At 48.0% G+C, this 26596-nt stretch overlaps 1 protein-coding gene across 2 annotated transcripts in view; it reads right to left on the reverse strand.

The window, feature by feature from the left end:
* CTBP2 (C-terminal binding protein 2) overlaps positions 1–22926 on the reverse strand; it is a 132804-nt gene extending 109878 nt beyond the window's left edge. Inside the window, exon 1 of one of the 2 annotated variants that reach the window (XM_071446409.1) lies at positions 22749–22926. The gene's annotated coding sequence lies outside the window, so the exon portion shown is untranslated. The other variant, XM_071446410.1, reaches the window with a different exon arrangement.
* Between the last annotated feature and the right edge of the window lie 3670 nt (positions 22927–26596).

Genomic DNA, 26596 nt, shown 5'->3' on the forward strand with positions numbered 1-26596 from the left:
GACATGGCCATAGGACACACACAGCTCCTAAAATCCCAGAAATGGGACTGGGAAGGGGTGACACTCTGGGGACATGGCCATAGGACACACACAGCTCCTAAAATCCCAGAAATGGGACTGGGAGAGGGTGACACTCTGGGGACATGGCCATAGGACACACACAGCTCCTAAAATCCCAGAAATGGGCACTGGGAGGGGGTGACACCTGAGTACAGCAACTGCAAGACCTGCCCTGACAAGGGACAAAAGAGTATTTTGATGACCATAGGGTTATCAAAAGCTTGAAAGACAGCAATTACATCAGATGGATAAAATATATACTGCGACATCAAAATGAAACTAAAAATTAAATTAAAATTATTTTAATTTAGCTGACTCAGTTGGGATAATCCTACCCTCTGCAGCATTAGGGCTTTGGCCAGTGAGGCACTGCAATCTCCTGAAATCTTATTAACTCAGCTAACTGCACTTTGCCTCCACTTTCTTCTAATTTTAGACTGAAACTCTCTACAGCAGAGCCCATGCAGGGCGAAAACAAATTTTAAACATTACGCTTTGCTGAAATGTACTGCAAGTATATTTTCTTTTGAAAGAGGCAGGGTGGATCATTTGACTGAAGTTCTCAGGATGTTAATATTTGAGGGCAAGCTCTGCTTTTGCAGTTCCAAGGGAAGGGGACAGCAAGGGAAGGCAGCACTGCTGGTACCACAGAGCTCCTCAGAAATTCCTGCTGACACGGCTTCCTCTTCATCTCTGTCTCATATCAAGTTAGTAGTCAATGTGTTATTTTAACAGCATGACAACAACTATACAGAATGTCAAATAGTTACCTTTTATCTGGAATTTTATTCCTGCCATATATTTCAATGGAAATATACAACTTAATGTTGCAACATATTTCACGGTGGAATGGGTAATAAAAAAACTATAGACTGTGCATTTCCCATACAACATAGAGGAGGGATACACTGAAAATCTCTACTTCTTGCTACTCTTTGTTGTCCAAAACCTCCACACCAATCTACTGTGTCTGAACTATAAACGTCACTATTTTCAAGGCTTTTATTTTTATCTTTTTAACGAAGCAAAATATAAATACAAAATACGCTCTGAATCCATCTGGCCAGCCTCAGTTCCAGTTCCAGACTGATGTAAGGACAGAGACAGAGGACAAACCCTTCAGACCACACTCTGACCCCAGCCTGGTGCCCCTCACCCTGGAGGGAGGTGCTTTCAGAACCCCAGGGAAGGACAAAATCAGCATCAGGAAATTTTACACCAGCAGGTGCAAAGCAAAACCCCTCTCTCATCTCCTGCACCATTCTGGTATAATATATAAAATATATATTGTGCTGGGGGTGCACTCAGGAGCAGCTTCTGGAATCTCAAAAAACACACACAGAATCACAGCAGAGTTTGGGCTGGAAGGGATCTTTAAATGCTGTTTAGTCCAGCCCATCCTGCAGTGAGCAGGGACATCTTCAACCAGACCAAGCTGCTCCCTGCCCATCCATCCTGGCCTTGGACACCTGGAGGGATGAGGTGTCAAATGTCTCCCCCTGTCTGACATGTTTTTAGTAATGCTTTCAGTAAACTGAAAGTTCCCCTGTATCTTCAGAGAGATAAATTTTCCCTTCTAAGTGAACTACAGACCAGGAAAGAAATATTCCCTGTCATTTTCCATACAGATGACAGCTGGCTAATTAGTGAAATTATAGCTTTGTCAATATCACTTCATTTGCTCAACCCCTCTTGCTATTAAAAAAAAAAAAAAAAGAAGAAAAAAAAAAAAAGAGAGAGATCTGAAAGATGCAAACTCTTTCACATATTTGTGTTTACCCAAGAAAAGTGTCCCTTCTCAAGGGAGGCCTGCTGGGCAGAGCTGTGACAGCCACAACAGCCACATGGAGCAGTCTCCAGGACTCATTTACAACTCTCATTTAAGGTCCCCTGGCTTGGCCATGTCCTACATGAATAATTACAGACAAATACACTGCTGGAGCACGAGGAGGACACAGAAGTTTTAGGTGTTGAGAACATGAGGTATCTTAGGTGAATGATGCTCAGCAATTTTTCCTGCTGGAGGACGGATTTACCTGAGGACCATCAGGCTTCTGAGCTTTCCCCTCCAGCACCCATGCTGAGTGTACTTGCTCTGCCCTGTGCACCTTCCAGAGTACACAGGAATGTACCAAATAAACCACCAGACTCTGCCTTCTGGTGTATCCCAAGGTTTTATGTCAGGCTAGGTCTGCCCTCCAGCAGGGCCTGCCTGGCAGTGGTGCACAGCCTCAGAGCTGCAATAACTCCCAGGGCTGTGACTTTTCCCTGACCAGTGAACAGTTAAGCCAGAATCACTACCTGTAGTTCTTGATGAGGTCAAAAAATGAAAAAATGGAAGAGGATGGTACCACTGGAGCTGTATAAACCCAGACAGTGCTCCCGTGTCCCAGCAAAGTGCTCCCCTGCAGCTCAGGACTCGGCAGAGGAGCCTGCAGGACCTGCTCTGACCCCCACCAGAGGAGGTTCCCAAAAACATGACCACACTCTGAGCTCCCTCTGGGCTTTCAGAACCTGCACAGCAGCCTCCAGCTCACCCAGGGGCTACCTGGGCACAGCAGCAACACAACAGGGCATCCTCAAAGGACTGCCAAGCCCTGCTCTATTCACACCAGGAACAACCTGGTCCCATCCTTTTCTGGGCCAGGCATGAGCTCAGCATCTGTACCTGCCCAGCAAACCCACACAGCCTGCAGACATGAAAACAGGAACAAAGCAAAATCCCTGAATTCCCTGTTTTTGTTTGTTGACACTGATTCCTCTTCAACTGCTTCCTCTGCCAGCAGGAAAGCCCAAGGCACTGGATGCCCATCCATCCTGAGCTGGGTGACACCAGCTGGGTGACACCAGCTGGGTGACACACAGCTGGTGACAGCAGGCTGGGACAACAGTCCCCCCCTTTTGTTTTGTTTTTGCCCAGGATTTGTGCTCCAGGTCCCTCCTTGAGAAGCAGCCCTGGAAGCACCAGGATGCTCCCCCAGCCCAGGGGGCTCTGCTGGCAGGGGCAGAGATGAGCAGGGTATTGAATTTGCAGGGTCCCCAGACAAAGGAAGGAATGATGAATCTGACTCCACGTTCTTGGGAGGCAAATTTATTATTTTATGATGCTATACTATATAAAAGAATATTAAACTAAACTATACTAAAGAATACAGAAATGATACTTACAGAAGTAGAAGGACACACACCTACCATCCCAAAAATGGGCATTGGGAGGGGGTGACACTCTGGGGACGTGTCCATAGGAGGGAGGAGGGGAGACACCCCTCCTACAGAAGGCTAAAAAGATAATAATGAAAACTCATGACTCTTTCCAGAGCCTCGACACAGTTTGGCTCTGATTGGCCAAAGGGTGAAAACAACTTACATGAAACCAATGAAACAATCACCTGTGAGTAAACAACCTCCAAACACATTCCACACGAGCAAAACACAGGAGAAGCAAATCAGATAATTATTGTTTTCCTTTTTCTCTGAGGCTTCTCAGCTTCCCCGGAGAGAAATACTGGGCGAAGGGATTTTTCCAGAAAATATGACAGTGACAGCAGGGAGCAGCTCCAGAGATCTCCAGCACAGCCTGGGCAGCATCCTGCTCCTCACCCTGCTCCTGCCAGCAGCCAGAGCCCCTCATCTCCTGGAGACCTACTGCAAGATCTGCCCTTGACACAGATGCTGTGAAAGCTGGAGTGACCACATCAAAAAGTACAAGTCTTCATGTAGAGTTGGAGATGGAGATGGAGAGAGCACCGCATCCCACAGCTCCTCCTTTTCCCCGGGAGAAGCTTTGGCCCAGCAGCTTCATCACTTTGGTTCACCATGATAACCATGGACAAGAGGACACAAGAGGACATCACCAGCAGCACTCCCACCACACCAGCTCCTCTGTGGGAGCTGCTCCCTCCACCCTGGAAAAACCCATCCAAGCCCTCAGCTCTGCTAATCAGGGCAGGATGGCAACCCCAGCTGGATGTGGCAGAGCCAACAAGAAGCCAAAGGCTATTTTGGAAGGCTCTGAAAAACTGCTGAGCGGTGATTTATTCAAGAGATTCATCAGTTCACCAACTTTCCGAGGCTTCGGAGATGGTATAAATGTAACAAGTGAGTCTCTTGCATGAATAAAAAATTACGTTTTACATAAATTAAATATATAATTTGATTAAACATGTTTATGTCTCGGCAGTGACATTTAGAATAGGAAGTATTCATTTTCTGTTTTGAAAGGAAAAAACTCTTTCAAATGTAATTTGAAGCTGTCAAACCAATCTTCTTTACAGATCTTTTAAATGTCACATACCTTCGAAAGGGGATGGCAGATTCCTTTTAAATATGCAATTGCAAACAGTCCAAGGAAAATCAAGAATTTATTAAAATGTGCTACTGACATTTATACTGATTAGGTATAGCCCTTTCCTCACTCCCTTTCGATAGACTCCCCTACAAAAGATGTGTCACAACAGCTCCCATTAACTCTGTGCTCACTCTAATTCCCCAGCACACAACCAGCCCTTCCCAACCAGCAAAATCCAGCTGCAGGAGAAGAACCTCCTCTTCTCTAGGGGCAATAATATGGATTTGTGCTCCCTCTACATGAAGAGTTGTACTTTTTGATGATTTCTTACCAGCATGCCTGAAATTTATAACCAAAAATATTAACTGCACTTACTTTAAATCAAGTGCAGCACTACCCCTAATGGCTTTAAATGGGAGAGTGTGTTAATCACACACATAAAGAAAACCCACTGCAACTCATTTCCAACAACTTTACAGGAGCAACCTGTATGTTTTGTTTTATAGTCACAATATCTATCCTTATATTATTCATTATTTACCCCACCTAGAATGCATTTCTGGACTGGTTTTCCTTTCCCTTTTCTACCAGTGAATGACCAAGTGCAGCAATGATGGCAGCTCCCATTCCCAGTTGCTCCCCACTGACATATTGGACATTTTAGGGTCATTTTATTTTTTTTTTTAAGACAAAGAATTTAATGATTATTTCTTCCCCTCTGTCATCAGGTCAGTGAAGTGCACAGGCATAACTCTCATTAGCATTAATGGAAATCTCCACTGTAAATTCTCCCCCGTGAAGCAACATTAAAAGCAAGGCCATCCTGACCAAGCATATTCAAACTGGAAAATAAAATATACCTCCCATTTCTTGCTGCCTCCAAAGGGAAAATGTAATGGAGAGCAGGAGATTAAGCTACAATTCCTGTATCAAATCTTCCTTGTACTCTCTAATTACTCAACACAACATACACAATAGTTACTCCTTAATGACCAGAATTTGTTGCACGTTATTGAAAGATTTTATTTTAATGTTCTCTCAACTTTCTGGTGCATAACACAGACAATTACAGCACAGCCACTGCGACATAAATCACAATCACCACCAAATCTGGCTGTCTTCAAGCTTATACCCAGTACTTAAAAATCCTCCAATACCTACCCATCCACCATGGAAAAAACCACACTGGTGGGTTCAGCTTGTGAGGGGGAACAAAGTCACTTTCCACCAGTGCCCTCCTTCCCTCCACCAGCCACTGCAAAGGGTGACCAAGATTTCTGGGGATTCCCAAAGATGAGCTGTGGAACTAGTGACATAAATATCAATACCCAATCCCTCGGTGAGCAGCTGCTCTCTGCTTCATGGCTCTGTCAATACCTTCTGCTGACACAACACTGATGATCAGTGTCAGAAACACTCCTTAAACACAGCCAGGGAAAGCTGAACTCTGTAGGAAAGCACATCCATTTTCATGGGTTTCTCAACTGTGAGAAGCTGCCCCTCAGAGCTCCTCCATGGCTCCCCTAAACCACATCTCCTGCAGAACCCAGGAGAGCTGGGCCACCAGAGGAGATCCTGCCTGACCCCGACCACACCTGGACAAACTCACACCCCATGGGCAAGCTCATTTCTGCACTGAGCCCCTTGAAGGACACAGCATCACTTCCCAGGTGAGGGCACTCAGCAGCTTCTATATCCCATCCAAACCACTTTTCCTGCCCCCACAAAAAACCAAGGAATCTTTTGGCTAGCTGAGGCAGTGTTATTCTCATTCCTTGCACTTGGCAAGTGGTCCTTGACCAACACTCATCCGCAGGGTAGCCATAGCAAGGAATTTGTGCTGTGTCTGCTTCTCAGCACACCCAGCTGCTTTTATTCATGGTAACACACAAACACAAGAACAACCAAACAGCTGAGGTGTAAATGGGACCAGCTCAGCATTGGTTGTGTCCATCCCCCTTGGTTTGTGGAGTCCAGTCCCACCAATCCCTTTGGATTGCTGGGGACCACAAGAGTTAAGCTTTCTTAATGCTTAAATCAACTTCAGCCACTCCACACCACCTTCCAAACCTCCATAAAGTCTTCCTATAGGTTTTGTCCATAAAAATGACTTGTCTGGTCTTCAGGCAGGACTCCCTTCCTTTTCCAAGGAATGAGTGGAGGGACCAACCACCAAACCCTGAAATGCAGCATCTGCAGGCAGGCCATTCCCCTCAGGAGAGCACCTTCAGCCCATGACTGGCAGCCTTGGGAGACGCCAGCAGGCTGCTTTCTGTCTGTCATTTCTGTCTGGCATTTTCCCCAAGCTCTGCCAGTGCAGGACATGTGCCACTTTTCCAGTGCCACCTGGAAAAGGCAGGAGATCTGCCCGGTGGGCTTCCCAAAAGCACAGCCAGTCTGATCCACATCTGAGCTACTCTGGAGCAGTTTTGGAGCCTGCCAGCAGCTGGTGTAGATCAGCATCAGCCCAGCAGCGTGGCAGGGAGCTGAGCCTGGCCTCCCATCCCTGCAGGAGCATCCCTGATCTCCTCTGACAGAATCAGCACACTCGTCACCAGCCTTCTCCTGAGCCAGAGCAGGAGGTTGGCCTTTATTTCCACTTTACTGCACCCTGCTGACCCAGGACACCACTTAAAAACACCAAGGATGGAGTGACAAGATTTAACAGTCAAGTGATAACCACACTGGGTGCTAAAAGCCTCCTTGGGAAGGCTCTGCTCTGCCATGAGAGCAACACAACACAGACACATCTCGGGAGAGCAGCCCATAGAGGGGCCAGACCAACCCCATGCCTGCTGTGACAGCAGCAGGAGACCCACTGACCCCTCTCAGGCTGCCTTCTGGGAATTCCCAGCAGGAGCTTTCCAATGACAAATGCAAAGCCCCCTCTGCAAGAGTCGGCCCTGTCCACACCTGTGTCCACTTCCAAGCAGCTCCTTCACTCCTTGAGGGCTTCCTAAGCCAGCAGACCCACAGAATCACAGAATAAGGAGGTTGGGAGAGACCTCTAAGATCATCAAGTCCAACCACAGTGAATAGCACCAGCAGTTCTCAGTACTGGGTGTCCAGCACAGACACCATTCCTCCCTCCTGGATCATGCTGCTTGCTTGATCTGTGGAAGCAGGAATGGGAGAAGCAGCCAGGGAAGGAATAACACCTTAAGATAGTTATGGAAGGAATTACAGAACCATAACACAAGGAATAACACCTTAAGATAGTTATGGAAGGAATTACAGAACCATAACACAAGGAATAACACCTTAAGATAGTTATGGAAGGAATTACAGAACCATAACACAAGGAATAATACCTTAAGATAGTTATGGAAGGAATTACAGAACCATAACATAAGGAATAACACCTTAAGATAGTTATGGAAGAAATTATAGAACCACAACACAAACTCCATCCAGAGTGTGTGAGTACACAAACATTTCTCCTGCCACACTGTAATTAATGCAAAACATGCTAGCATTTCATTCTTCTGATGCAACATGGGCATTATTTTTGTTGATTTGTCCAGCTGGGTTTTTGAAAGCCATGGCTTCCTGCATTCCACAACAGAAACTTTACACCCACCAAACCTGGTACCATTTCATTTTATTCTTCCTGTCTTTATTCTATTTATTTATTCAGCCAGCCAATGTGAGAGGCCATAAATCGCACTGCTACTTAAGTCACAGGGGGAATTCCTTTAAACATAAGTAAAAACTCATAAATAACTTCCTGCAGTCAACAATGCATTCATTTTCTTCTCTGCGTTCCGACTAATCTTCCAGCTAACAAATCAAATCAAGTGCCCAAACGTAATTATTCTGTTGTGATAATCATCTCCTTGTACTCAGAGCACACCTTGGCTTATTTCTTCTCAAATTAAAACTATCAGAGAGGCTTGGGATGGTGGGAGAGAGGAGGAAAGGTTATGAGCTATTGATAAACCCAAGGTACAACAAGGAAACTCAACTTGACCAAAGGACCAAAGTCCTGCATCTTGAGCAGAAGGTTGGCCTTTTTGTGCTAGGTTGGTAAAAAAAAAAAGTGATGCCAAATCCAATTTAGATTCACTTTTTATTAGTATGACTCATAGTACAGTTTTCAAGGCAATGAAGTGCATGATATAAAAAAAAAAAAAGATGATTTTAGAAGCAGGACAATTCCCCTAAACTTGCTGGAAGCAATGCAGCTACAAATAAATCCAGGAATTAATCTGTGAGTCAGTAGAAAGGCAAGAAACCTTCACAAAACATAACCACACAGGACAATGTGGGGTGAACATTTATTTAACCTTCCACGAAATTTGCAGTTTGCCCTGTGACTAGCCCTCAGCACTTCCAAACCTCAGCCCTTCCAAAACCTCGGCCCTTCCAAAACCTCGGCCCTTCCAAAACCTCGGCCCTTCCAAAGCCTCGGCCCTTCCAAAGCCTCGGCCCTTCCAAAGCCTCGGCCCTTCCAAAAACTCGGCCCTTCCAAAAACTCGGCCCTTCCAAAAACTCGGCCCTTCCAAAACCTCGGCCCTTCCAGAGCCTCGGCCCTTCCAAAGCCTCGGCCCTTCCAAAACCTCGGCCCTTCCAAAGCCTCGGCCCTTCCAAAGCCTCGGCCCTTCCCAAACCTCGGCCCTTCCCAAACCTCGGCCATTCCAAAGCCTCGGCCCTTCCAAAGCCTCGGCCCTTCCCAAACCTCGGCCATTCCAAAGCCTCGGCCCTTCCAAAGCCTCGGCCCTTCCCAAGCCTCGGCCCTTCCAAAACCTCGGCCCTTCCAGAGCCTCGGCCCGTGCCCACCCCTCCTGCCTGCTGTGGGCAGTGACAGAGCCTGGTGGTCATTCCCACTGGGATGGAGGCCAGGGATGATGCCCCAGGGGAACAATGCCACCCACAGCCATGGCCCCACTGCATCACCACTGGATCACAGAGTGATGGCCAGCACCAAAAGCAGGGCCAGCAGCATCAGGCTAAAAATAAACCCCCAGAAATGGACTTGCCTTGGCTGCCAGCCTCCTGAGGATGCAAAGGCACAGGAGCAACAACAGCCCTGACACCATCCGTGTGTATCCAGCACAGGGAAGGGACAGGGCCAGAGGGGAGGGGGTAAGGGACCCAGCACAGCAGTGGAAATGCAGTGGGAGTGGGAACAGAATCCCAGCAGGTGAGGGGCAGCCTGCCCAAGCACATCCTCATCCTCCCCAGAGCACAGCTGGGGAAGGCAGAAGCTGCCACAACCCATATGGGGATGTGATGCTGCCAGGCAGGGTCCAGGAAAGCAGAGCTGGAGGGCAGCTGGTAACCATGCTCTACATCATTTTCTTTTATTTCACTGCTTTATTGTGCCATCTTTAAACAAAACCCCCATGACAAGTTCTCCCATGCAAACACCTTTGGTAAGCCTTTGAAAATGTGCAGGTTTGAAACACAGAAACCATCAGCCAGGCCAGTCAGGCTGAGCCATTCCCAGTCAGGACATGAGCATTTCAGAGGACACCCAGGTGATTCCAAAGGCTGCAGGTGTGGGAGCCAGGGGTGCTCAGCAGGGCCCTCTCACACAGCTCCAGCAGCACCCCCTGGCCAGCCCTGTGCCTCACCAACACAGCCACACCTCAAAAACAAACACCTGGATTCCCTCATCTGACCTATGGGACTGCTTGTGTGGTACAGAGGGCAGGAAGGAGCAGCAGAGCCACTTGGAAAGTGTTGGGTTTTTTTTAATTAGCTAGTTTGGGGAAAGATGCACACAACACAGGAGACAACACTCTGGCTGGTTAAACCCTTCAGGTAAAAGGGGATTATACTGCAAACACTGATGTATCCTTCAAGCAGGACCACCACTGAGCTGCTGACAGATGATTCCCCTACACAGCACCTTTGTAAGGTGAGGAAACCCTTCCAAGCCCAGGCTGCTTGTGTGTGCTGGTGCAGGGAGGCAGGAGCAGCACAGATCCCAGAGCCTGACCCATCCCATGGGTTTCAGTGAGGGAGGGATGGTCACCAGGGCACCAGCCACAGCTCAGGAAGGGGCTGCAGTACTTCCCTCCCAGCAGACCTCACCTGAGTTTTCTGAGGGTTGTTTTCTTACTTTGATATACTTGTTTGATGCATTTCGAGTGATATATTCCTAATTGTGTATGATGGAAAGTGATTTTTGTAGAAAAAGCTGTGATTCCCAGATGAAAATGTTCATTTAGTGGTTCAGAGGAAAAAAAACCACAAGAGATTTTACACAAGCAGAGGCTCCCTGAGCTGAGGGGGGACCAAGAACCACAGGACTCTCATCCATTTTAGACACACAGCACAGAATTACAGAATGGTTTGGGTTAGGAGGGGTCTAAAGATCATCTTCCAACCCCCTCCCAGGGTCAGGGACACCTTCCACTAGACCAGGTTGCTCCAAGCCCCATCCAAGCTGACCATACTGACCATAGTCTTGGCCAGCTCATTTAACCTGATCCTCTTCAAAATGTTCTGAAACCCTCAAATAAAGACTCTTAGTGCAATAAAAAAATCTTCTATCATTTCTATCAGCAGCTTTAACTCCCTAACACTCCCTTGCACAAAGTTTACATTAGGAAAAATAATTAAACAGCTATTGGACTGATTCTGTGCTTGCTCAGCAAGTATCAGTACCTTGGTAACTTCCTTATGACTTTACAGAGTTTCCTGTAATTCCCAGAGAATTACCAGAGTTTCTGGGTACCCTTTCATGCAGGTTATTTCAGGGGTTTGGGACTTAGCTTGTGGCACATAAACATGGCATCACTCACACAAGCCAACACCTGCATGACTCCCTAGAGCAGATATGAAGTGCTGAGGCTGAGATTCCAAGGGATGGCCACTGAATTCACAGAAAAACATCAATTTGTGAGGGAAATGCTGTTCCAAGTGCCCTTTCCTTCTGCACCAGCCAACAGGGAAAGACATGGTGTACCAGGGGAACCCACAGCAGGGTTAGGTGGGATAGGGAAGAGACAAAGCAGAACACAAAAGGCTCTGGGGCTGGGAGCTTTTGGGGCTGCTGAGCTCTGACCTCAGTCAGAAACCTGGAGCATCCTGGTCACCCCACAGCACTGGTGGAGATGGGGGTGATGATGAGACATTTGGATGGGATATTTGGGAGGAATTGTTCCCTGTGAGGGTGGGCAGGCCCTGGCACAGGGTGCCCAGAGCAGCTGGGGCTGCCCCTGGATCCCTGGCAGTGCCCAAGGCCAGGCTGGACACTGGGGCTGGGAGCACCTGGGACAGTGGGAGGTGTCCCTGCCATGGCAGGGATGATCTTTGAGCTCCCTTCCCTCCCAAACCATTCTGGGATTCCCTGAGCCTGTGAAGCAGCAGTGACCCTGCAGTGGCCATGAGCTGTGGGGTGGCTGCCCCAGAAAACGTTCATTTAGCGGCTCAGAGGAAAAAACCACCAGAGATCTTACACAAACAGAGCCTCACAGAGCTGATGGGTAGCAAGAGCCACAGGGCTCTGGTCCATTTTAGACACAGAACACAGAATTACAGAATGGTTTGGGCTGGGAGAGGTCTTGGGGAGCACAGACCTGACCTGGGGTGCCTGCCCAGCTGGCACCACACTCCTGCTGTGGGGCAGGGGTGCCTGGCAGGAGCTCAGCAGGAGAGAGGATGGAGCTCAGGACCCACTGAACACCTCAGGTTTACATGGTCTGTATCTAGCCCAACAAGAAATGTATTTTTCATGCCTTATTTTCTTCTTCTATCTGCTATTTTCAGGTCCCAAAAAAGCTACTGGACACAGAGCATCATTATGCACACCACAACCTGAACACAGCAGGAAATTTTAACATTTCAGCTGCATGCACAAAACCCTCTAACACATGTATATTTTATTTGATTTACTGCAATACTTTTCTTCCATCTCTTGAAAGTAATTTTTCTCTAAAGCATAACTGCTTAATTGGCAAGTGTACAAAATATAATTACACTGCATACAAGTTACAATATTGCTTATGGGACTAACACTGTTGATGCATTCTGCTTTATTTTGTGTTTAATCTCTATTAAGAGATCTGTGTGAAAATAGCAAGGTACCCTTGATCTTAAAAACATGACATGTAGTTCAGTCATTTCCTAACCAAAGCCCAAACAAATCCAATTGAAAGACAACAGAAAATTCCTGGCCTAGCATGGCACGTCCAAGCTAATAAAATTCTTACATTCTCCTCTAAAGAAAGTGCAGTCCACAGGACACTTGAAAAGAAAATCCCCAGCGTCTCCAGGCTGAGGTTTGTCACATCCATTAGAGCCTGAGAGCGATGGAAGGACGTGGCACACAGGAAAACATGGCTGTGTGTGACAGCATCAGGGGGCTTCATTACATCCCCACAAGGACCTTTGCAATCCCATCTCTTACAATGAAAGGATGAAGAATCACAGTGCCTGACTCATGCCATCAGTGCCTGGTGCTTGGCAGCAGAGCCTCTCACCTTCTGTGCCCCTGGCTCTGCCAGCCAGGCCGGTGCCATTCCCAAACTGCAGGAGGATTTGCCATTCCCAAACTGGAGGATTTGCCATTCCCAAAGTGCAGGAGGATTTGCCATTCCCAAAGTGCAGGAGGATCTGCCACTCCCAAAGTGCAGGAGGATCTGCCACTCCCAAAGTGCAGGAGGATGTGTTGGGAGAGGTTTGGGTTGGTATCAGGAGAGGGTTCATTCCCCAGAGGGTGGTGGGCACTGAACAGGCTCCCCAGGGAACAAGCACTGCCCCAGGGCTGAGTTTGGATTGTTGGGGTGTCTGCAGGGCTGGAGCTGGACTGATGATCCATCCCTGTGGGTCCAGCTCAGGAGCAGCTGTGGGACCCTTCCAGCAGCCCATGCTGTGAGCACTTAGACCCAGGAGTAAGTTACTCTCAGGAGGAGATGCCCTGTGCAGAAATGGGTCTCACTGCTCTGACAGACACCTACCATCGGCATGGTTTAAGTGCCTTAAAGGTTTATTTCATTTGCTTGAGTAATGAGATTAATGTTTGTTTGTTTAAGCTAAATCATACAAAGGCAAACATCTAAATGTCCTAATTCACAGCATTAGCCCAGGCTGTGTTACCACATGAGCCCATCTCACTGTCCTGCTTTTAATTGCACCAACAAATTCCTGCTTTGCTCCAGCTCCTCTCCCAGAGATCACAAGCACAGGGACACCTCAAGAAGCCAAATAAACCAATCAACATTGTCATTTGACATTTTTCCACTCCTTGTTTTCTTTGCCGCTGTTTTTTAACATATTTGACTTCTAGACCTAAAAAACCCAGTGTAAACCCAGCAGATATATCCCTCTGTATATATATTTTTAAGCTGAGATAGACATGATAGACCTCTGTGCATAGATATACAAGTATACAGGTGGATATAGATATATATAGATATACACACATATTGAAGGGATATGACACAATGTTCCTGCCACAACAGCTCCTGCACACTCAAGTACCACACAGACCAGAGCCCAGCAATCCCACAGACCCTATCCATGAATGATGGATGAGATGGACAGACCCACCTGCAAACTCACCTAAAAAGAAGAGTAAACCTGCAAACATCCAGCTGGATATTCCCACTTCAAAATAAAAACAAACATGCACACAAACACATTGCTTTCATTCCTACCACTACCCCAGCAATGTACAATTCATGCTTAAATCTGAATTTGATCTGTTTTGATCAGTTTTCACTCTTCTGCTCATAGGTTTCTCACCAGGGACAGAGTTATTTCTGATGTAGTACCATGGTCACCAAGAGCTGGCTGGGAGCTTGACTAAATTCTGCACAATTAGATACAGCAAATGACTATCAGAAAAAGGAATCCTGCACCTAAATTAACTCTCACCTGAGCCAGGCATTAGCCACAAAATGGACCAATACTGTCCCTATGAACTTCACACCCCGTGTCAAGTTCCTGGTGCTGGCCCAGAGGTAACTCATCCCTGTGACAGATCCAAGGCATTTTTTAAGGAAATGGTGGGAAATAACCCACGATCTTTCCTGAGTGCTCAAGGTCCCACCCTGCAATCTCCCTCTCCAGACAGAGGTCTCCTCTCTGCAAGTCACCCTCTGGAAGAAAATCTGTCATGCTGATGCTTGGGATCTGTGAATCCCTAGATGCTCTCATTTAAAGATGGGCTTTCATGGATTCTGAGGTCAGAAGAGACCCCTGTGATTGTCCAGCCTGACATGCTGCACACTGACTTACCTAAATCAATCCCTGCTTGAGCCTCCCTCACTCCAATGAGCACACATGCCTGAACTTGGCATTTCCAGAGGTGGAGGAATCACCAGCACCTTCAGCAGCCTCTTCCACCATCATCAGAGCTGAAACCACAGATCTCAGCTCTATTCTTCTTCTGGCTTCACCTTCCAGCTTTCAGGTCTTGTTAAAACTCTGCCTGCCAGACCCAAGAACTCTTTATTACTCAATTTATTTTCCCTGTGACAACACTAATCCCCTTAATTAATTTACCTTCCAACATTCTCCTGGATAAGCCAGGCAGACAGAGGTCCTGGCCCCTTCCCCTGCACCCCTTCCTGGCTCCTTTGGCATTCCCACAGCCCCTCCTGGACAGGCAGCAGGGACAGGGTGGCTGTCACGTCCCTCCCCAGCCTGGCAGCCACCTGCCAGCTCAGACAAGGAGCACACAGGACCTTTGGCCATGATATCATCTCAGTGCTGCTGGCTCGTGCCTCCGCGCTGCCCCACCAGGACATGATTTCTGCAGACAGCATCCTGGAGCTACAGCCCGGCTTGTTTGCTCTGAGATAGAGGAATTTACAGTTGGCCATCTGAGAAATATTACCTGCCTGTAGCCAAGCAATACAAATTGCTGTCACCAGCAGCAGTCACTCCTGTTTGTTATTTACCACTCTGCCAGCCCCGGTGACATTTCAAGCTCCAGCTGCGGTGACTCTCTGCCTTATCACAGCTTGCTCAAACATTAAGCAGTGTGAGGACAAAAATGAGTGTTCAGGGAGGCTTCTGGAAAGAGTTGTTTGGGAATTATTCCTGGTTTTACCACCGGATTTTGAGAGCTCAGCCAGTTGTCCTGCACATCCCCAGTCCAAAGAGTGCTGCTGTACCAAGCTGCATTTCTTGCTGAATTTTAAGGAAACAAACCCTCCTCAGTTACTTTTATCAATCCCATTCACAAGCTCTTAAAGTGAAAAAAGGAAAGTTGGTTCTCAAGGATGTGCTGCCCCTAAACCCATGACAAAGGGAGCTGAGTGCATCACCACCCTGCCTCCATCCTCAAATAAATCCTCAGGATGCTTGCCCAGGACTCATGTGGAGCTGACAGGTCTGGAGTGTCCAGCCTGGCCCATTTCCTGCTTTTCTACAGTAACACAAGGTGAGCATTGCCACAGTTCACAAGAACTCTTCAGTAGTTCAAGACTCAGTAAAAAATACACATTACTGGCTCAGTTAGCTCTGTAAACCTCTTCAGTGAGAGGCACCAGGGCTGGAGCACAAAGGTCTGACTACAGCAGTGACTGCTCAATGTTCATTTCTACCACAACATTCACAGGGACTAAACATATCATTACTTTTCCCCATCAAAAAGTGTAGAATTTATGATTTTTCTACCCAGTTTTATTTCTAATATCTTACAGAACTGTTTGTTGCTCTCATCAGTACCAGCCACAGTTTCTCTCTGCATCCCTTTCCCTCAAGCTCTGATTTCTGTTTTTTGCTACTGATTCCCCTGTCAGGCACCTGGATGTGCAGACGTGGACTCAGCTGGAGCACCCCAATTTGGCAGCCAGCACCTTAAAATCCCCAGAGCCCCAGCTGGGATGGGAATGGGTAAAGGTGGAACAGACAAGCAGAGACACCTGACCAGATTCTCCCTCCTGCCACATCATTCAACAGAGTTTTTTCAGAAACAACCACAACAAAAACCAGCGGCCACAACCTCACTGCCTGTGGCTAGACCAGAATGAGAGCTCACCCCAGCACAGGGTGAAGCTAAAGTTGGCACAGGTATTCCAGTTTTAAGCTTTGGGACACCCCAATTCCAGGTTTGATGTTTAACTGTACCATTTTTTTTGTATAAAAAAGGGAAGAGTTCAAACAAATGGCAAGTGAAAAATCTACATGAGCTTGTGCTACAGGATCGTGAAACTTCTGAGAAGCATGAGAACATGAAAACTAATGAAAAAAAAGGGTTTTTTCCACATATTGAGTTGAAATCAATTTCATCCACAACTAATCACAGCAAAGCTTAAGGCTCTCAACTTTTAAATGTAACATCTACTATTTAGCTTAATTGCTTTGCTTAATTTACTGGCTCCTTCCAACATCCCCTCTCACGGAAAACCTGGTTTTCAACATCAAAATGACAAAAAACCTGACACTGTCTGACAACTCTACAGGTACCACCAGCACCTCTTATATTTGGCCTCACCTATCTTTTAAAAGGGAATTTATTTGCAGGGTTTTCTGTCCACTAACACCAACAAAGGACATTTCCCACACCCCAGGGTGTGACACCCATGCCTGCACAGGGACTCATTGCTGGTTTTGCTGATTTCCTACCCCAACAATGATGGTACCAGCTCCAGCACTGTGCCAGCTGCATGGAAACCACAGGGTTTACAGATTTCCATCTCTTCCCTCTGCCTCTTTTGGGGCCAATCCTGCACTCCTTGTGCACCTGTTACTATCCCAAAGGCCATCAGCATCTCAGAGGGGCTCATCCATGCTCCCAGCAAGGGTCACTCACACCTTGCAGAGCCACACATTTATAGTCATTACAGTAAAAACCAAAAGCCAGGCTAATTTTGGAATATCCCACAATTTTGTGCCAACCTCTTCAGCACACAAGCTCCTCTTTCTTCAGTGTGAATGGATCACAAAAAAAAAGAAAAAGAAGATAGACAGCATCCATTACATATCTGTTATATTTAGCAACAGAGAATCCATCTGCATTATTCCCGGTCTCATTAAAGACTTGGCTCCTTGTAAATATTGTGTCTGTAATCCCCACGTTTTCCCTCTGAGCCTGCTTCAGGGGTCTATTTCTGTAATAATTGGTGTGTGTTGTTGCACAGAAACAGTGGCTGAGTGTCTGTCAACACTGCACAAGTGAATGTACACAGGAGCAACTGCAGCACAACTCCTGTGGAAATCAGCTCCACCAGGTCCCTGCAGCACCTCCTCACAAAACTCCCAGCCAAGGAACCTGAACTCCACACCTGGGCCCAAAAAATGGTGGGATTTGGTCAACCTTGGTGAGGCCACTGTGGTGGCAAAGATCCTTCCTAATCCCACACTGCTCCAGCTGCTGGGTGAAGCAGAGCCCAAAATTCAACAACCAGGCAGGTTTATTTAAACTATATAAAACCTAATTCCATCAGCAGGGATGAAAAGGAGCCCAGGGCAGTTACTTTCAGCAGGATCACAGTTTTTTATTGGCTTAAAGGAGACATGAAATCACTGCCAGATACAGCTAGAGGAGCAAATCATTAATAATTAAAATCTACAACTGATGCATTCAAGTAACTCAGGTTTTATTTGAATCTTTACATAAAGTCTCAGAACAGATGGGACTTTATGGATGCCTATCAAGATGCCTACCCTGATCCACCCTGGAAGACCATGTATGTGAAAAACAAGGCTGAATTATCCAAAATAACCCTGGCATGCATGGACACACAGCTCCTGCCAGCTGGGGACCCCAAAAGGGATTCTAGGGACTGCCCTCCCCTGGGAAAAGCCACAGAGGAGGGATGAGCATCTAGGATCCCCCAGAGCATGCTCTGCTCCTGGCTGGGATTTCAGGATGGGCAAAAAATCCCATAAAAACTCCCAGAATTGGCAACCCCCCCAGGCAGCAGCACTGATGACCTCAGGGAAGGGTTGGTGGCTCCATCAAAGCTGGTTCCAACCACGCTGAGCCCTGCCAGAGCTGCTGCAGGGGTCTGACAGCAACACCCCAGGAGCTACACTCGTCTCCCCGCTGGATAAAACAGGTGAAACACCCAGAATCACAGCATCAGTGGGAACAGAGGCAGTGACACACACACACAGCCCTCTGGGGCATCCTCTGCAGCAGCACAGCTTTGATGTTTTCCCCCAAAACACTGCCCTTGCTCCTCACCACGCTCCTCCTACATCTGAATTACAGACCTCAGACCAGGCAAAGCAAACCCCATCCCACCCACACTGACTTTCACATCATGCAGGTGCAAAACTCTGCTTCCACCACGTGTTTTTCCCCTCAACTACAGCTGCAGTTCTTTCTGATAATCCCATGGAAGTTCCAAATCATATAATCAGGCTCCAATAAATCACAGCACATCCCAGGGAGAGTTTAAGGCAAAGCTGGGTGGAGCTTTGAGCTACCTGGCGTAATGGAAAGTGTCTCTGTCCATGGCAGGGGGTTGGAATTGGATGAGTTGTAAGGTCCCTTCCAAATCAAACCGTTCTGTGATTCTATAAAAACATTACAGAGGAAAAAAAAAAAACCCAAGCTTTGGCAGGAGGGCCCCCATGACCTTCCCACACAGCATCACCATGTTCCCCCCTCACCCAGATCAAGTCCAACAAAAAGCAAACTCCAATGTTCCACCTGCATTATCACCTCAGAGAGGAGAAACAAAAACTAAAAAGCTCCAGATGTTTATTGCTGGTTCTTAAAAAAATCTCTGGTGCAAGAAAGGGGAAAGCACACTTATAAAGCACCATTGTAGAACTGAACAAGTGACACTGATTCTTCTGTGCTCTGCCACCAAAACTCCTGCTGACTTCACACAGAATGTTATGTGGTGACTCCCTGGTAAAATGCCAAAATCCCAGACTCCTCACCACGACGGGGCAGAGCAGAAGCAGAAAACACGTGGGTGGTACAATGAGGAGATTTGGTTTCCAAGACCTTGTTGCTGCAGAGGATGGTTGTGACATTTTTCATCCTTTCACCTAAATCTTATCTTGTTTCCTTTGGCAAAGGAGAAGGAGGGAAAAAACTCCAACTATGGGAATGTGGCATAAGGAATGGGAGGTGGCCCAGGCATATCTGACCACGACAAACTGCATTCTAGAATTACATCCTCATACTGGGTGTGACAAACTGCATTTGAAGTTACATCTTCCAGCACCACAAACAGCAATGGAGAAAACACCAATTCCTGCCTAAAACAATTCTGTTATCCCAGTAACCAGAGCAAAACCAGCAGTGACTTGCCAAAACCTCCCCTCCAAAGTTTCAGCGCTCCCTGCAAGAGGGGACCCCAAAAATCATCTTGCAGCCCCTCCACCTGGTCTTTAATTCAGCTGTGAGACCTGACCATTTTTCCTTTCAGAGTTCATAATCTAAATATCCTTACAGCTGGACAGAGGGATCTGAAAAAAAACCCAATTTCTAGGGCAGGTGTAAGTCATCAGCTCAAATTGAATTGCTCACCAGAAGCTCCACTCTTTACTTCTTTAACTTACTACAACCAAAATACAAAGCAAAGACAGGAACCCTCACTAGATCTATGTGAGGAGTAAATGTGACACCCATCAGGTTTATGAGACAGCACCATCCACCAGATCTTAACAAAACACTCATCAATTGCCAGCGCTGTGTTCCCAGCAGCTTTTCCATTTCTTCTGCTTTAAACATGAAGCCTCTTTCAATTTCCACAGCTAGTAAACACCCAGGGAAAATTAACCTACCTTTTCCAAATGGTTGGGCAAACCCAGATTAAGGGGTTTTTTTATTAGTATATTTCATTCTTGCCAGAGTCAGCCGAACTGAAGAAGTTTTATTTGAACTGCAGCCAGCCTGATGGATAAATCAACTTTTCTGGCCAAAGGCTTCAATGTGTTACTTCCAGCTCATGCCTGGGACCTCATACTTTGAGGCTGATGTTTTTTCTGATACAAGGAATATTATCACCAGACCCAGTGACAAATCTGTGTACTGAAATGCCAGAGTTAAGGATGACAGTTTGTGCTACAGTTCTTGCTGTGGGGAGATTCCTGTGAGTGTTTTCCATCCAGGAAAAGCAGGAGAGGAAAAAGGGCACAAGTTTGCCCTTGGAGGAGTGGGGGGATGAGAGGGAGCTGTCAGCAAAGGGGCTCTGACAAAAACCCCCAGATCCACATGGGCTGGAAAACCGCCTTAAAAAAGAGGGAAAGCTGACAGCAAGAAAACATCATCTGTGATTTGTACACCACAAAATTGACAATAAAACCCTGGACCAGGGAAGCATCTCAGTCTGAAATTCTAGGAGAGAAAGGAAAAGCCAAAGCTCCTGCAATCCGTGCTCCTAAACACGGGAGAGTGCCACCACTCTGACTGAACTACCTTATTTTCTGTTCAGCTTCAGAAACACTTGGTTGTAACTTTGAAAAGGAAAGATATTTTGATTGCCCATGACTGGAGACAGCTTGGATCAAGTGAGGAACAGCCCTGAGCCCCCAGGTTTGCTGAGGATGAAAGCCAACCTCTGTCCCCCCTAATGGCTAACAGGTGGGTTTCACAAAACGTCTCCAAAAATAAAAAGCTCCTTTCTAAAAATACCACCCTGCAATCACAACGCCAGAATTTCCAGAAAAAATACTGACGATAGCTGACGTTTCCCAAACAATCGCTTTTATGGGAACTTGGGGCTGCCCCTGCAGCAGAAAGTTTTGCCAGGCAAAGAACAGAAATCCCTGTTTAAGATTTGAGCCCCGTGGACGGACCCATTCCCTCAGCCAGCTCCGGAGCTGGAGCACAAATCAGCTTTATGGAAGTAACAGATTACAGAACACATCGCTACAATTTTTTTTTTTTTTTTACTAGAGGATGCGTAATTGAAATGTCTGAGATCCAACAATCACCTTGGAATTCATAAATACCTCATAGTATTCCAAACACACTCTCCTATAATGAGACCGTCTTCAATTTTCCTTGGTAAAAGAGAGACCTTTAAAGAATGCTAAAGCAGGTCGGCGCCCTTATGCACTGATGGAAACAGGAACAAAAGCATTTTGTCACCAGGCATCTCGTCTATCATTATTTCCCTCACTCTGCTTAAACAAACCTAAAAGTACGCGCCTCTTCTTCCTCCCCCCGTCCCCAAATATCGGCAAAAAGCGGGATTCCATCCCGAAGGAAAGCCACCATCTGTATGGGAACAAGGGACCGTTACACCGAGCCGTCAGCGCCGATCGCTCTTTCCTCCTGCTCCGCTAATGTTTTTTAAAACACAGGATTAAAATGTCATCCCACCCCTCCCGTTCTCGGGAGCCGTGTGTATTCCTCTCCTCCGGTCACGGTGTACTTAATCAAGTGTGAATGATTAAAGTACTTCAATTAGAGCTACGTACATTCATTGCAGGCAATTCAAAGGCAGCGGAGAAGTGCAGCTGAAAGAAGAAATTACTTCTACTACTTTGAGATCTCCATCTCCTACTTTCCTCCTCCCCAGCACAGCCAGAGCCCTGGGACCCGGAGAAGTACCAGGCGCTAAGCTCCAGCCAGGATTTACCTTGGGGGCACGTCCCTCGGCAGGACAAAAGCCTATTCTTTCCCCCTCAGCAAGTCCTGCAAGTTTGGGGGGGGGGGGGGGGAGAAATGTTATTTATTTTTTTTTTTTATGGTGCAACGGAGGGGTGCGAAAAGAACAATCTCAGCACTTAAATCCACGCACCCCCTCTGATTTTCCATTCTAGGGATACCAGGGAAAGGCTTAAAACGTCCAGATGGAGGGGGAAAAATATAGGTGATAAATAAATAGTGGGGAAATGATTCTGATTTCTGGCGGAGGGGTAAAAGGTGGGAGGGAAGGAGCGAGGCGCGGCCCCGCGGACACCGCGCACCTCCGCGGGTTAGAAGCGTGCAGAGTTGCTAAGTGACTGAGGGGCGAGCGCGGTTATTCAGCAGCAATAAAAATATTTTTAAAAAATTAAAATTAAAAAAAAATTAAAATGCTAAACCAATTTTTTTCCTCCCGTAATCTACCTAAAATTAAGATTAAAAAAAAAAAAGGCAATAACTAAATACACTATTCCCCCCCCCCGCCAAAAAAAAATAAATTCTAAAGGCAGCGCAAGGCGGCGGCTGCTCCGCGTCCCCCGGAGCATCGGCCGCGCCGCACCGCGGGGTTCCCCCCTTGCCCAAACTTTCCTGCCGCCGCCGCCCCGTTAATCCCCCGGCAGATGTTGTCGGCGGCTCTCGGCACTAAGTAAACAATGCGGGGCCCGGCACAACAAAAGATTTCCCACTTCACCCCGCCGCTCCGCGCCCACCCGCGCAACTTGCGCGGCCGCCTCCCACCACCATCACATTTCCACCTACCCTCCCCTCCTCGGGTTTGTTTTTTTTTTTTTGCCTCCTCTGTCCCCCTCGCCGGTGAGGTTGGCTAAAGCAAAGATGTCCTCGCTTTTCCCTTGTCCTTCTCGCCGGGAAGCGCAGCCGCCGCCGCCGCTCCCTTACCTGCTCCCGGCCGCCGCCAGCCCCGCGCCGCTCTTCACCGCCGCATCCCTTCCCGCATCCACCGCCGGGCTCTGCTTGCCGGCGATCCACCTTAAAAACGCCACCCGCTCGCACACCGCACAAAAAAAAAAAAAAAAAAAAAAAAAAAAAAACCAACTTAATCCTTCCCCCCCACCCCCCCTTTCCCCGCTCTCCTGCTCCGCCCGCCGCCGCGCCGGGAGCGGACGGGGGCACCGGAGCCCCGCAGCAGCAGCGGAGAGGATGCTAATTGCAACTTGGGGGGGAGGGCCGCTCTTCCCCCCCCCCCCTTTCCTGCTTCCTCTTTTTTTTTTCCTGCTTTTTTTTTTTCTTTTTTGTTTGGGGTTTTTTTTTTGTTTTTTTCTTTTTTTTTTTTTTTAAGCCAGAAAGTGCCCGGGCGGCGTTGGGCGGAGCGGCCGCTCCCCCTCGCCACGCTGGGTGAGCGGAGAGCGAGGAGAGGTAGAGGCTCTCACTGCCTCGCTTTTTTTTTTTTTTTTTTTTTTTCCTTCTTCTTTTTCTCTCTCTCTCTCTTTTTTTTTTTTTTTTTTTTTTTTTTTTTTTGGCAATAGGCGGGGTCTCTCCTTGCAAACCAATGACACAAACCCACATGGACCAGCCTCGCCCCCTATAGATACTCTTCACTACAAATAGGCTCTCTCGGGGGATTAGTGGATCAGCTAAAGTACAAACAGACGCAGCGAGGAAGGGGCGGGGGGGGCGGCGGGAGGCGCCGGGGGTGGGGACCGGCACCGGGACCGTGCGGGGCAGGGCAGGGCCGGGGCTCGGCGGGGCTCCGGGGGCGGGCAGGGGGCTTCGCGGGGCGCGGCGCCTGTTGCGCTCGGCGGCGGCCGGCGGAGGGGCGGGGAGGGCGGGCGGGCAGGAGCGGCCGCCGCCGCCGCCTTTGTTCGGCCACCCGCGCTCAGCGCGCCCGGCCCGGCCCCGCAGCAGCGCGGGCACCGCCAGCGGCCCCGGGGGACGCCCGGCCCGGCCCCCGCGCCGCGCTCGCATCCCGGCCCCATCCCGGCTCCATCCCGGCCCCATCCCGGCCCCATCCCGGCATCCCGGCCCCGCAGCGCGGCCGGCGGATAGAGGCCAGCGGGGATTGGGGCCAGCGGGGATGCGCGGCCCGCGCCGTTGTTGGCATCCCCGAGGCCGAGGGGCTGCGCGGACCCCGGCTCGCTGCGAGCGCGGTGTGATCGCGGCCGGGCGTTCGGCTGGGTGCGAGATAACGAGAGCGCGCTCGGCGCGCATCTGTTTGTATTTGTATGCCGTATTACCCCCCTAGATTTGGGAATTAGTGTTTTGACAGACGTTCTTCATCGGCTTATCACAAGAATGTGGGCAGGTGGTGATCCCATCTTTTTGTTGTATAATCATCGAGCCTCCTGCATTATATATATATCCCGTGCTTCGCAATCAGCCTGGGAAACAGTACATTCCTTTTCTACTCAAAGCCCTTGAACCAGCTCAATTGTCCATCACAATAAATAAGCGAGCTTCGGTTTTTGTGGGTGGAATTACACGGTGAAGGGCCTAAAGATCGTGATTCTTAGGAGCACGTTGTACGTCCTCAGTGGATGTTTACACCACGTCCATCATTTGTCCTCCCAGCACCTGCTGCCGGGGGCTGCTGCTGCTGTCCCGCAGAAGCTGGAGCCTCCCGTGGCCTCGGCTCACCAGGATTGCCCGTGGTGTCCCTGCAGAGATGGCCACAGCTGTGGCCACCCCATGACACCCAGGCTCTGCACGGTGTGGGTACAGCCAGGCACCTCCACGCAGATTTTAGCAAAATTCAGCAGCTTTCAGCTGGAAGATGCATCTAATTCTGCACTTTTCCCTTTGGCAAAAGTCCCTCCAAAGGGAAAACTCTGCTTGCCTGGAGGAAACCTCAACATGGAAATCGCAATTTCCGTATACTGGGACTTGTTGGATTTCCTTCATTGGCAGCACTGCTGTCAAAATATTGTGGGCAGCTCCTTTGCACGTGGGACGTGGGCTGCAGTGGATGGAGGGATTTGCACTGACCCAGGCCTTGCTCCTGGCATTGCAGTGGGGATTTCTTTACACCAGGACTCTGCTCTCTCTTTGCTTTACCCAGATTGCTGTGTTAAACATTCCACACACAATGTAGGGGGGTGCCAGGCAGGAACGCAGCAATTGCTTCCAATAAATAACCTTGGGTTCATGATGTAAACAAAGGCAGTGACATAAGTTGAGGCCAAAGACACAAATAATTATTTCATTACCAGAGCAATTAGGTTACAGGTTGTAAAGGAGAAAGCTCTTAAGCTACACATCTTCGAGTTTAGCAGGGGGCAATCCTCAGGCATGTGGATTTTTCTTCAAACTATTTGGATTGCGATCGAACATTCATCAAGTGTGAAATAGCCTTTGTAATGAGATGCTCGGAAAGAAGATACACAGTGGGTTCAGTGGGAGGCCTGGAACGACAGGGGTTTAACTTCAAATTGCAGCTTTTAAAACTTCCATTCAGCTGCTGTCCAACCTTGAAGGAGTTTCAGCTCCTCCAGTGCCTCACTGGTTTATATAAAATTTAGAGTGCGCTCGGAGTGGGGTGTTTTGGCTTCCCAGAGCTTGGGAGCAGCAGTTTTGGGAGAAGTGGAAGAATTACCAGCCCAAGAGGACGATTGTTCTGCTGTGTGCAGGCACAGACCAGACCTCTCCTCTGCCCTCTTTCCTGCAGGTTGTTTCTAGATTTTGCCCAGCTTCTGGGCAGATGTTCCAGGCAGTATGCTGTTACTGAAAAGGAAGGCTGCACACATCTCTGAGGCACCCAAGCTTATGGACTAACTGGGGGTGGCTGTGCTGATAATCCCTGCTAGGACAAAAACAGTCCTGAAAATGTGGCTGCTGAGGGGTGCCTGCAAAGCAAATCCAAGCTGTTCCTCAATTCTATTTATTTTAATTTATCAGTAGCTGTACTTAAAAGTTCCTGCTAACAATTAGCGACCAAGCTCTTCCAGCATAATTTTTCATGAAATCAAACAAACCCTTAAAAATGCACTTCCTACAATTCCCTCCCGTATGAGAACTGGGTGTTTGGGTGCAGGATTTGCCCCTTTTCCCTGCCAGGTGAGCCAGGGCTCACCTCCCTTGCTGGAACAATGATGCTCACCCAGTGTTGCCCCTAAAACATAACAAAAAGTTTGCAGCTCCTCTGTCTGTACTGGTTCTATTTGATGAATTTGACTTTTTTTTTTTTTTAGTAAAGGGTGACAAGCTTCTCTTGTGGATGACTTGTTTTCCCTGAGCAGGGGATTCAGGGGAGTGGTGATGTTGGGATATTGTCTCCTGGGCAATATCCTGGACCCATGTGCTGGCTCTGAGCAGCTGAGCACCCATCACACGAGCAGGAGCACAATCACACTTTGCCTCCACACTTCAGCCTGGGAGCAGCACCTCCTGCTGCACTGCTACGGCTCAAGGAACTAAAATAATAATACTAATAAATAAAATTTACAGCCTGCTTTTCATAAAAGGGTTGATTTGCAGATGCAAATGCAGGCCTTGATCCTGCAAAGACGACACTCCTGCGTCGCTTTTATGCAGCGCGAGGAGTCGCGGTGACTTCAGCTGGATGACTCTCAGTGCATAAATTTCATCTCTCTCCCTGCAGATTTAGAGTATCTGTTGACTAGAATAGACCAGTTATTTTACTGCTCCAAGTGTTTGTGCAACTTAGTTCCTTGGTGCTAGGCAGGAACAGGCAGACACAAATCCTGCCGGGATCCTTCTGAGCTGCATTTGGTCGTTGGAAATGAGATTTGGACGTGAGGAGCGCCAAGTATCCAGCACCAATGTCAATACCC

The sequence above is a fragment of the Agelaius tricolor genome, unplaced genomic scaffold (genome assembly GCF_023055355.1).
Source record: "Agelaius tricolor isolate 1412-34295 unplaced genomic scaffold, bAgeTri1.0.p SCAF_22, whole genome shotgun sequence".
Lineage (NCBI taxonomy): Eukaryota > Metazoa > Chordata > Aves > Passeriformes > Icteridae > Agelaius > Agelaius tricolor.